We start from the raw sequence: 9404 nt of genomic DNA on the forward strand, positions 1-9404 counted from the left end.
AACTTACGCGACGTCAGTAAATATTGGCGTTTGCTTTGGAATTTGGGCAGTATGCAGTTCCCATACTTTCGAACTCGTAGCCCTGTCACACGCTTTTCGCACGTTAAGTGGAGGCGTCAAAGAGATCAAAAATAATACGTTACAAGCCGCCCCACGGCTGGGCCGTGCCCGGAAATACACGTACAGAGTGGCCAGGGCACAAAGAGCGTTTATTGTCTGGCTTGGGCTTTTATCAGAACGAAAAGTAAGCGAGGGGGGGAGAGGGAGAGAAGGACGAATGAGGTACGCGCATGCGTAGACTGACGGCGCCTGTGCAGCGGGGACCAGCAGTTTATGGCAATACATTTATCATGTGTGAAGATTGCAAAACAAAGTATTTCAATATGCTACTAACCCGCCGTGGTTGCTCAGTGGCTATGGTGTTAGGCTGCTGAGCACGAGGTCGCGGGATCGAATCCCGGCCACGGCGGCCGCATTTTGATGGGGGCGAAATGCGAAAACACCCGTGTATTTAGATTTAGGTGCACGTTAAAGAACCCCAGGTGGTCCAAATTTCCGGAGTCCTCCACTACGGCGTGCCTCATAACCAGAAAGTGGGTTTGGCACGTAAAACCCCATAATTTAATATGCTACTAAAGGTGGTCTCGAAACGCCGGACCCTACGTCGTAACACAACAAAACGCTGGCGTCTTGTTATATGTGGCCATGTATGTGATGGGGGAAAAAAACCAGGGTCCGGCGCGCATTTCTTGTAGCTGCGCTCGCGTACGTGTAGAAGCCGCCAGGATCGCAGGAACGGAACAAGCCAACATATCGGCATGTGTAATGGGAATCGTGTGAGCGAACGAGGCCTCGGACTACAGAAGACGCAGTGAACGAAGGTGAAGACACTATGTTGCTGAACAAAGACTCAAACATTACAAAATATTGCAATTGCATATATACACGGTTATTCAGCTGTATGAAATTCGTGGCCGTGCGGTGTCGCCGATAAAGTTCATGGCCCGTAAAATCCCCGAGTCTAGGCGTCTCGTGGCTGGGCGATCATGATCTACTAGAGCAGTTTTCAGTGCACGCGTAACATGTCCAGGACACGCACTTCAGCACGCTCAACTATACGAGGTCGTAGTTCCGGCAGACACGTTACAGCCTGCGGACTGGCTCAGCTAGGAGCACCCTGGGAAGCAATCGGGAAGTGCGCGGTTTTTCTCCGCAAGCGTCCTGGGACACAGGCCCAGTACTGCATCAGGAAAGGTGCCGGAACCGCATGTCTGGCCGGCGTCCCCGGCCGACTCTCGGTAGCATTGAAGACCCGGGTACGGACCGGGACGCCAGAGCTTTCGGTACGTGGCCGACACAAAACCTGACACTACAGCTACGTTGAAGACCAGCCAGAGACCGTAGGATCGCAGCCTGCCGATGTAGCCGGGGCGGAGTCCGGCACTCGATCATAGACGCAACGAGTCGGCTGCCGCAAGTTCGGTGCATCGGCGTAGTATAGGTCGCACTGCTCGTCCTCTTTCAACCGCGCGAACAGCCGCTGACTTGTTGGTTTCCCTGCACATGTAGATGACGTGTTCGCCGTCACGCACCGACAGCACTGGCACACAGTTCCTCCTAAGTGTTTTTTTTCACGGAAAGTATAGTTTTGAAAAGCGCACGAGAATTGTTCCCACCGCAGAGTTCATGACGCGCCCGCCTCATGGGTAATTTTCGTTCGTAGTATGCGCCTTGCAAATGGCAGGCCGCCTTCTCTAAGATGTCAAACGTCACTGGATTGGCTGAAGTCTACTCTTACGAACAGTTGTATAGTGCAAAAAACTTATGTCAATGGGGACCCTGGTTCGTAGGATGAAGTAATAAGTGGATTCCCTTTACTTCGACTTCGGTTATTAATTTTACTTTTAGCATAACTGGAACACACTGCAATGTCCCCGTAGGAAACCATGCATTGCTATGCAAATAAAACTAGTTTATTTAAAACGCAGAAAAGAAAGCATACAGGTTTGGTTAATTGAACCCCCGTTGACTTCAACCGGCGCCTGCGTATGGTGTCGCGGTTACTGAAACCTTGAGAACACGAGAAATTCGGCAAACGGTGCTATTTTTTTTTGCGGTGCTATTTTTTTGCCTCTGTTGAGCTTCTTGTCAGTCAGGTTTGTCGGCCAGTCAGGTTTGACGACGACACTGTCAGCAACGTGACAGTCCAACGCTAAGACTGCGTTTAAACATGTCGACGATCTTCGCCGTATGTTAGTTGATTCGCTCTTCAACAGAAAGAAGCAAGGCGTTGCAGACTGTTTCAAGCAATATAAAAAAAATAGAAAGAGATTTGAATTAAATCACTTTACCACCATTTCTTAATCCTAACTTTACTTTTGTGCTTTCTCAGAACGTCTGGTTTGCCCGAGATGATGACTCAAGTACTGTCCGTGCACGTCTCTATACCCTCTCTCTCTTACCCTTCTCCCTTCCCTCAGCGTAGGGTAGTCAACCAGACCCTTGACTGGTTAACGTCCCTGCCTTTCTTGTATCCCCCCCATCCCTCTCTCTCGGATAATTCGACCAAATCTTGTGGTCCCGCAAGAGTCGAATTAAGGAAAACCTGTATGTAGTAAAATGTTCTCGACGCTCTGAGGCTTTCTAGTGCTTAGAGAGTCGGGATTTTCATTTAGAGCAAAAAAAGAAAAATAATATTAATATATTCAGAAAATGCAAAGTCAACGCTCCTTAGGGAAGCATCCCGGAACTGACGTGTTGCTTATTGCAAACTCTGTTGTGAAATGGCGACAATTTTGCCACCGCGGAAGTCTACAGTAAATGTGTCTTTGAGTATATACTTGTAATGCACGCAGTGTTTCGTCAACCCGGACATTGTACGTCCGAGAACGAAAAGATAGAAACATCACGTTGTTTCCCTTCATTGTACGAATACGCTGCTCCAGAGCCTTCCTGGTGCGTGCGGAGTAATAACTACAGTGAATGAGCTTGGCATTCAGAAGGTAATTACAGTCGCACGCGGCATCCTCAGTAGGTCCCGTATGTGTATGTGGACTTCTATAACTACGCGCAACTTCAGCGTGGAACTAATTTTGCAGTACGTTATACACCTTGAGGTGTAAATGAGCTAAGCCGGAGGAATGAAACTTTCCAGAACCTTTTGCATGTCATGTAACATGAAAATCTGTCTACCGCTCGGAACGTTGTCTTTCGATTGTGGTGGGAATGAGCATATCCTTCGTCACATTGACAGAAACGACCATGTTTATACCTAATAAACAAGGAGCAACATTTTTTTTTAAAATTTGGCTATGAAAGGGGGTGCAAGAATGACATGGGGCGTCGCTTGACGGTGAAACAGTCCAATCAATCTGTGTATCGTCATGTAACCAAAAAGGCCGGGCAGCTGGTGAGAGTTGTTTTGCTTGTATACAATATTGTATTGCCTAAAATTGTATTTTTATGCGCTTCTGGTCACATTTATTTATTTTTTGCGAGAAAGAGTAATTTCTTGGTTTTCAGCTAGCGGATGGATGGGTGTTATGAGCGTCCCCTTTGGAACGGGGCGATGGGTTGCGCCACCAAGCTCTTATTATACTGCCTAATGTCCTACCTAGGTTAAACAATAAAAAAAAACACTATGAACTACCACACCCAAATTTTCTGATCCCCTATTGCGAACTGTGCTTTTGTACGTCTCCGTCTTTTGTCGTTTCCCTACTTTTCTTCCACCAATCCTCCCATCGCCTCTTACTAATCCCTATATAGCGGACATGTTTACTTTTCCACTGCTCTCGCTGAATCCAAGGGCTTCAAGGAGGCCAGTGGTGCCTAAATCGACCGCTGGGCAGACGTCTTCACCCTCTAATAAAACATGCTCCATAGTTTCCCTAGATTTACCGCAGCAAGGACATGCTTGTTTTTCCTTCTTATATCTCGCTTTATAGGTGCGTGTTGTAAGGCATCCCGATCTCGCTTCGAAAAGTAATGAGCTTCCCTTTGAGTTATCATAAATTGTTCCTTTCCTGATTTCGTTTTTTCCTCTTAAGTAATTACTCATGGCAGGTTTCTTTTCCATTGCTGCCACCCATGAGATTATTTCAGCCTCTCTGACCTTCCGCTTGACGTTCTTTGTTGCTGTGTTGCCCACCCTACAGGCCGCATACTTGCTGGTAAGTTTCCCAGTTCTTTTCCTCCACTATGAATCAATGTTTTTTCCTGTACAAAGACCTGAACACTCTCCCAGCCCATTTACTTTCTTCCATATTCCTCAGTCGCCCTTCATACTCAATTTTACTGCGAGCTTCCCTAGCTCACTTCAAAACTAGCCCAGCCCATATCACCCTGCACAACTTCATTTGTAGTCTTCCCGTGAGTGCCCAATGCGAGGCGTCCCACTTACCTTTGCTTCCCATCGATTCCTGATTATACCCCTGATTTAAAGCAAACAACCGCATTTCCAAAAGTAAGTCGTGGAACTATTACACCCACATACCTCGGAGCACCTCGTACCTATTGTATCCCCATAGCGCTCTATGCTTCATTATGGCTGCATTTCTCTTCCCCTTCACTGTTATTGTTTTTTCCTGAGTTTCCATATATCTATTGCCTTCGTTTATCCATATACCAAGATATTTATATTCTGTTACCCGAGGTATTTCCTGGCCCTGTATCGTCACTGTCTGTTCACTTTTTTCATTAAATACCATAACACCTCATTCTCTAACACTAAATTTCAAACCTAAATTGTTGCCTTCCTGTCCCCAGGCGTTGCAAATCACTTTGCTTGTTAGCTAGCAACACAATGTCGACCGCATAACATAAACCTGGAAGCTGCTGTTCTACTATACTGTACCCGCCTGTTTGTATGAGAGATTAAACCCGATATTACTTCCTTCTAGCGCCCTAGATCTCTATCCCCGCCATGTACATCATAAACAGCAGCGGGGATAAAGGGCACTCCTGCCTCAGTCCCTTGTTGATATGAACTTTCTCCTCGCTCCTCATTCCTTCCAATACAATGCAAACGGTATTTTCTAGGTAAACCTTTCTCAAAAGCTGTAGACAATCATCACCTAAACCTTCCCCTTTCAGAATATCCCACAAAATATTGCAGTCTACGTTGTGATAGGCTCCTGTAATGTCTAAGAAGGCCAAATATAACGGTCTGTTTTCTACTTTTAATATTTCAATACACTATAAGAATAAATAAGTTATCATCTAAACACCTACCTATTCTGAAGCTATTCCGAAGTTCTCCCAAAATGCCATTATTCTCTGCCCATGCTTGAAGCTTTAATTTGATTGCCTGCATTGCTAGCCTGTATATTACCGATGTAATGGTCAAGGGTTTATACGAGTGAATTCTATCTTTCTCCCCCTTACCTTTATAAATTAAATTCATTCTACTTTGTTGCCAACTGTCTGGTATTCGTCTATCTTTTAAAGTTGTTTCCATTGATTTCACCAGAGCTTCATTGCTTTTTGGTCCTAGTTCATTAATCAACCTAACGGAAACATCGTCTAGCCCTGTGGCTGTGCGCTTAGGAATTTTCTCTTCGGCTTTCTTCCAGTTGAAATTTGTCAGCACCAGCTCCTTTTCCACCTGGGTCTCTTCCATGCTCTTTTTTTCATTAAGTACAACCTCGTTGTTGCCTTGGACAGATTCGGCTGTAATTTATTGCCGCATCTAGTTCCAGTCCGTTTCCATCTTCGTCTAGTATATGTTGTTGTATTGTTGTTGACTTCCTGCCTAATAATTTTATGTGGTACGTTACAAAATATTCTAGGTGCGGCCTTCTTCTTCTCACGTATTTCTGACAACCAACTTTCACTTTCACCTTTTATTTTTGCTTGCACCACTATTTGAACCATAGCTTATGGTATTTCAGCAAATGTCAGCTTTATGGCGCTTGCTCCATCGGATTTAAATCGCATATGAAGGAAACATAGTGCCCGTCTACTGGTCTTCGTTTTACAACACTCTAGCTCTCTTTATTGACCTTTTTCGCGGTGACAGAGGAGGCGCTGCCATGTTTGATCACGTGGTGACGCGTCCATTGCTTGCCTCAACTGCGTCCCTTGCCTCCGTGTTTGCAATGGGTTTGTATGACACCGGTGCGGCTTAGCAAACCTCTCTTTCGGGAGATATTGTAGACGGTGACTGACACGAAACTTTGGCCACGTCATCAGAGAACATGCAAAAATGCTTTCGGAGCTGATTAAGCTAAGTCTAAACGGCGCGAGCAGTGCATATGGTGATTGTTCTAAAAGCGGAGCTTAGATATGTGTATTGCAAGCCGTCCAGACTTTCCACTCATTCATTGAATCAGTATTAATGTGCTTTGCTCTTCGTTCTTTATTTGGCAAACATTTTGAAGCAGCGGTTTGTAGCATTTCTGACTTCCTCAGTGCGGTCCACAATCTGATTATTTCTGCATAATGGCTCAGGGTTGTGTTCAGTTCCGATAGATTTGTTCTTGCTGCGCGCAATGCTTGAAATGCAGCATTTTTGTACGTTGTACTACCTTGTAGCAAAGATGTATTATCGCTAGTAACTCGATTACTCGTGTGAACCGACACGAAACATTCAGCTTCGACCATTCATGCGCTATCGGTGTGGCCCGTCATTAACTGTGCGTATATGGTGTACCTATATTCAAGTATGCGTCCATTCACCCAATGACACGTTGACGATAGAGTGGGCGTAAGATTCCGTGCCAGTTGGGGTGGGTGTGCGTTGATACTGTGCATGAAACTTACTATGAGAGGACGTGGCGCTACTCCCTTTGTAATCGTTCATTTTTTTTTTGAATTTCTTTATTTCTCCATTTAATAGGCGAAACAGAAATGGGGTGCTCTATGGGGGACAGGTACTCTCTTCTTCCTCGAGGCGGAGTGGTCCCGAGGTCGGCTGTGCGAAGAGGCGGCCAGGTTCTTCCTTTTCCCTGAAAAAAGTCCAACAAAGTGCGCCAAAGCTGGAGTGAGTCCTTGGGCCCGATGTGTGGGTCGAGCCACTCCTGCAGGGTGTCAGATCGTTTCCCGCCCTGGAAGTGTCGTGGCCTTTCTCGGATCGTGTCAAAGGCCGAGAAGCTCCACAGAAGGTGTTCGGCTGTACCTCTGGCTGGGTATGCCGGGTACTTACGGCTCGGGCATGAGTGCGGGCTTATGGGGTGTAGCCTTGCTGGTGACAAGCTGGCCAGTGTGGGCTCGGCGAAGAACCGCCTCTATCCTAAGAAAAGTGCTGGATGGGCGGCGTGTAATTGTTTAACGAGCGGTACTCACTCTTGCCGACGTTCCGGGGCTGAAACACCTTTCTTTGTAAGTTAGCGATACAACGCTGGCGGATGAGCAAATTTCTGAATCCTCGGCGAAAGCCTTACATCTCGAAATGTCGGTACACGTACGGACAGTTGCAGCAGCGGTCCGTGAACTTGGCCGCACAGATTCTTTCGATTCCTTAACGTGCCAGTCACTATGTTTGCAGCCAACTACTGCACACGTCTTCAATACACATGGTTCAATCCAGAATAACTGGAGCCCAGTGCGTTAGCGGAAGCTCAGTTGCATTTCCGACAGACGATCGCACAGAAGCAAGATGGAAGCGGTAATGGTTTCGTATTCATGCCCTGTCGCTGAGACCACGTGCGGTGCGCCGTCGAAAGCGCCATCTCGTTTCTCTGGAAGAAACTGCTCAGCGAAAAGGGTCAATAGTGCCGCTGATTCTTAACCGCTATGTCCGTCTGCGCTGACAGATAGGCGGACGCGACAGTAACGCTATGCGCACGATATACAAGGAAATTTTTTTTTTAGTTTTCCGGAATTTTTAAAAATTGCCTGTTGCAGACAGATCAGAAAGGCTGCCTTTATTTGCACGAGAAATAGAAAGGCATAAACAAATAATTAAGAAATTAACTAATTAACTTCGTAATTAGACGAAAAGATACTGCATACGATTTTCTGGGTGCCGGGTCACACCGGAATAGAGGGTAACCAGAGGGCCGACAGTCTAGCTCGCGAGCTCACATATCGAGTGGGACAGTCAATGCACCTGGATACCGCTATGACGGTGGAACGAACGTATGCGGAAATACTAAACCATCACAGAGGCAAAAGGATAATATATCCACCACCTCACCCATCTTTAACACAACACGAAGCAGTCGGCTGGCGAAGGCTGCATACAGGAACATTCTCCAATCTACACATCCTACATAAAATGTTTCCCAGTCAATACATGCAGGGACACATGCCCATGGTGTGGGGCCATCCCAACACTATATCACATCACATGGGAGTGCAGAAATAACTTCTCTTTCCACAAAGAAAAAAAAAACCCAGTGCGGAACAGTGGGAGGGCCTGCTCACCAGCGGCGTGTTCACAGTCCAAAAAGAATTGGTGCAACACGCTCTCAAAGTGGCCAGGCTCAGCGGTGCTCTGGAATAGGGGCGCCGACCACTCAAGACGACGGAGACTTCAGTAAAACATGAAGACCTCTGTTAGCCGCTGAAAGCTGTAAATAGAGCAATAAAGTTTTTCCTTCCTACCTAGACTGCGGCACATATTGCAATTTGCGAATTGTGGCTGGTGAATTCGCAAGGCGTATCCACTTGGAATGACTTTACAGAATGACACGAGTTTGGCAATACGCGCCATCACAACCGCCGTAAAAATGTACTGTGTTGTTCCACTTACCTTTTTTAACAAAACGCTCTTTTATGCATTAAAGCACTAAAGCTTGCAACTGGAATGTCCATGTATTTCGTCCCACACTTTGGGAAACAACCTCGAGTCTGGTGTCATCCTGGAGATTTAAACTGCCGGTCTTGCTAACGCACCGGCTACAATTTGTAAATTACAATAAGGGCCGTAAATTAATTTATTAAAAAGTTAATCAGCGCGTTTTTGTAAATTAGTTGAATAAGTGTTTCAAGTTCTCGTGCTAGTAATTTCCAATTCTTCGAATAATCCAGCTCAAGGACAAGAGTAATGCTATCTGCCAGAAGCGATATTTAAAGATACGAGAAAACTTAAAATTATCACTCCCTATAGGAGGTCAGCAAGAAAGGAAGAACTATAATTTACGCGAAAAGGGGTAGGTTGAAGCGAATTTAGGATAGTTCTTGCTATAGCGCTTGAGTTTTGCCGTTTTCGTAAGATCATGGAATGGTAAACCGCATAAAGAAATTACGTAATGTCGAAAAGAGTGCTGCTATGACAATCTTTTCTATGCAAAACCGATGCAATTAAATGCAATAGCCATCAAAATGACAGAAGGTGTGAAAATAGGTGGTGTCGAAAACATAGTAGCCGTGACATGACATGTTTGCTACGCGTTTACTTCCGGCGCATACAGCCTGCTAAAGCATAGCCTTTGATATCCCTTTCTGTTACTCAGAGGCAA

Source organism: Dermacentor variabilis, chromosome 5 (genome assembly GCF_050947875.1).
Source record: "Dermacentor variabilis isolate Ectoservices chromosome 5, ASM5094787v1, whole genome shotgun sequence".
Lineage (NCBI taxonomy): Eukaryota > Metazoa > Arthropoda > Arachnida > Ixodida > Ixodidae > Dermacentor > Dermacentor variabilis.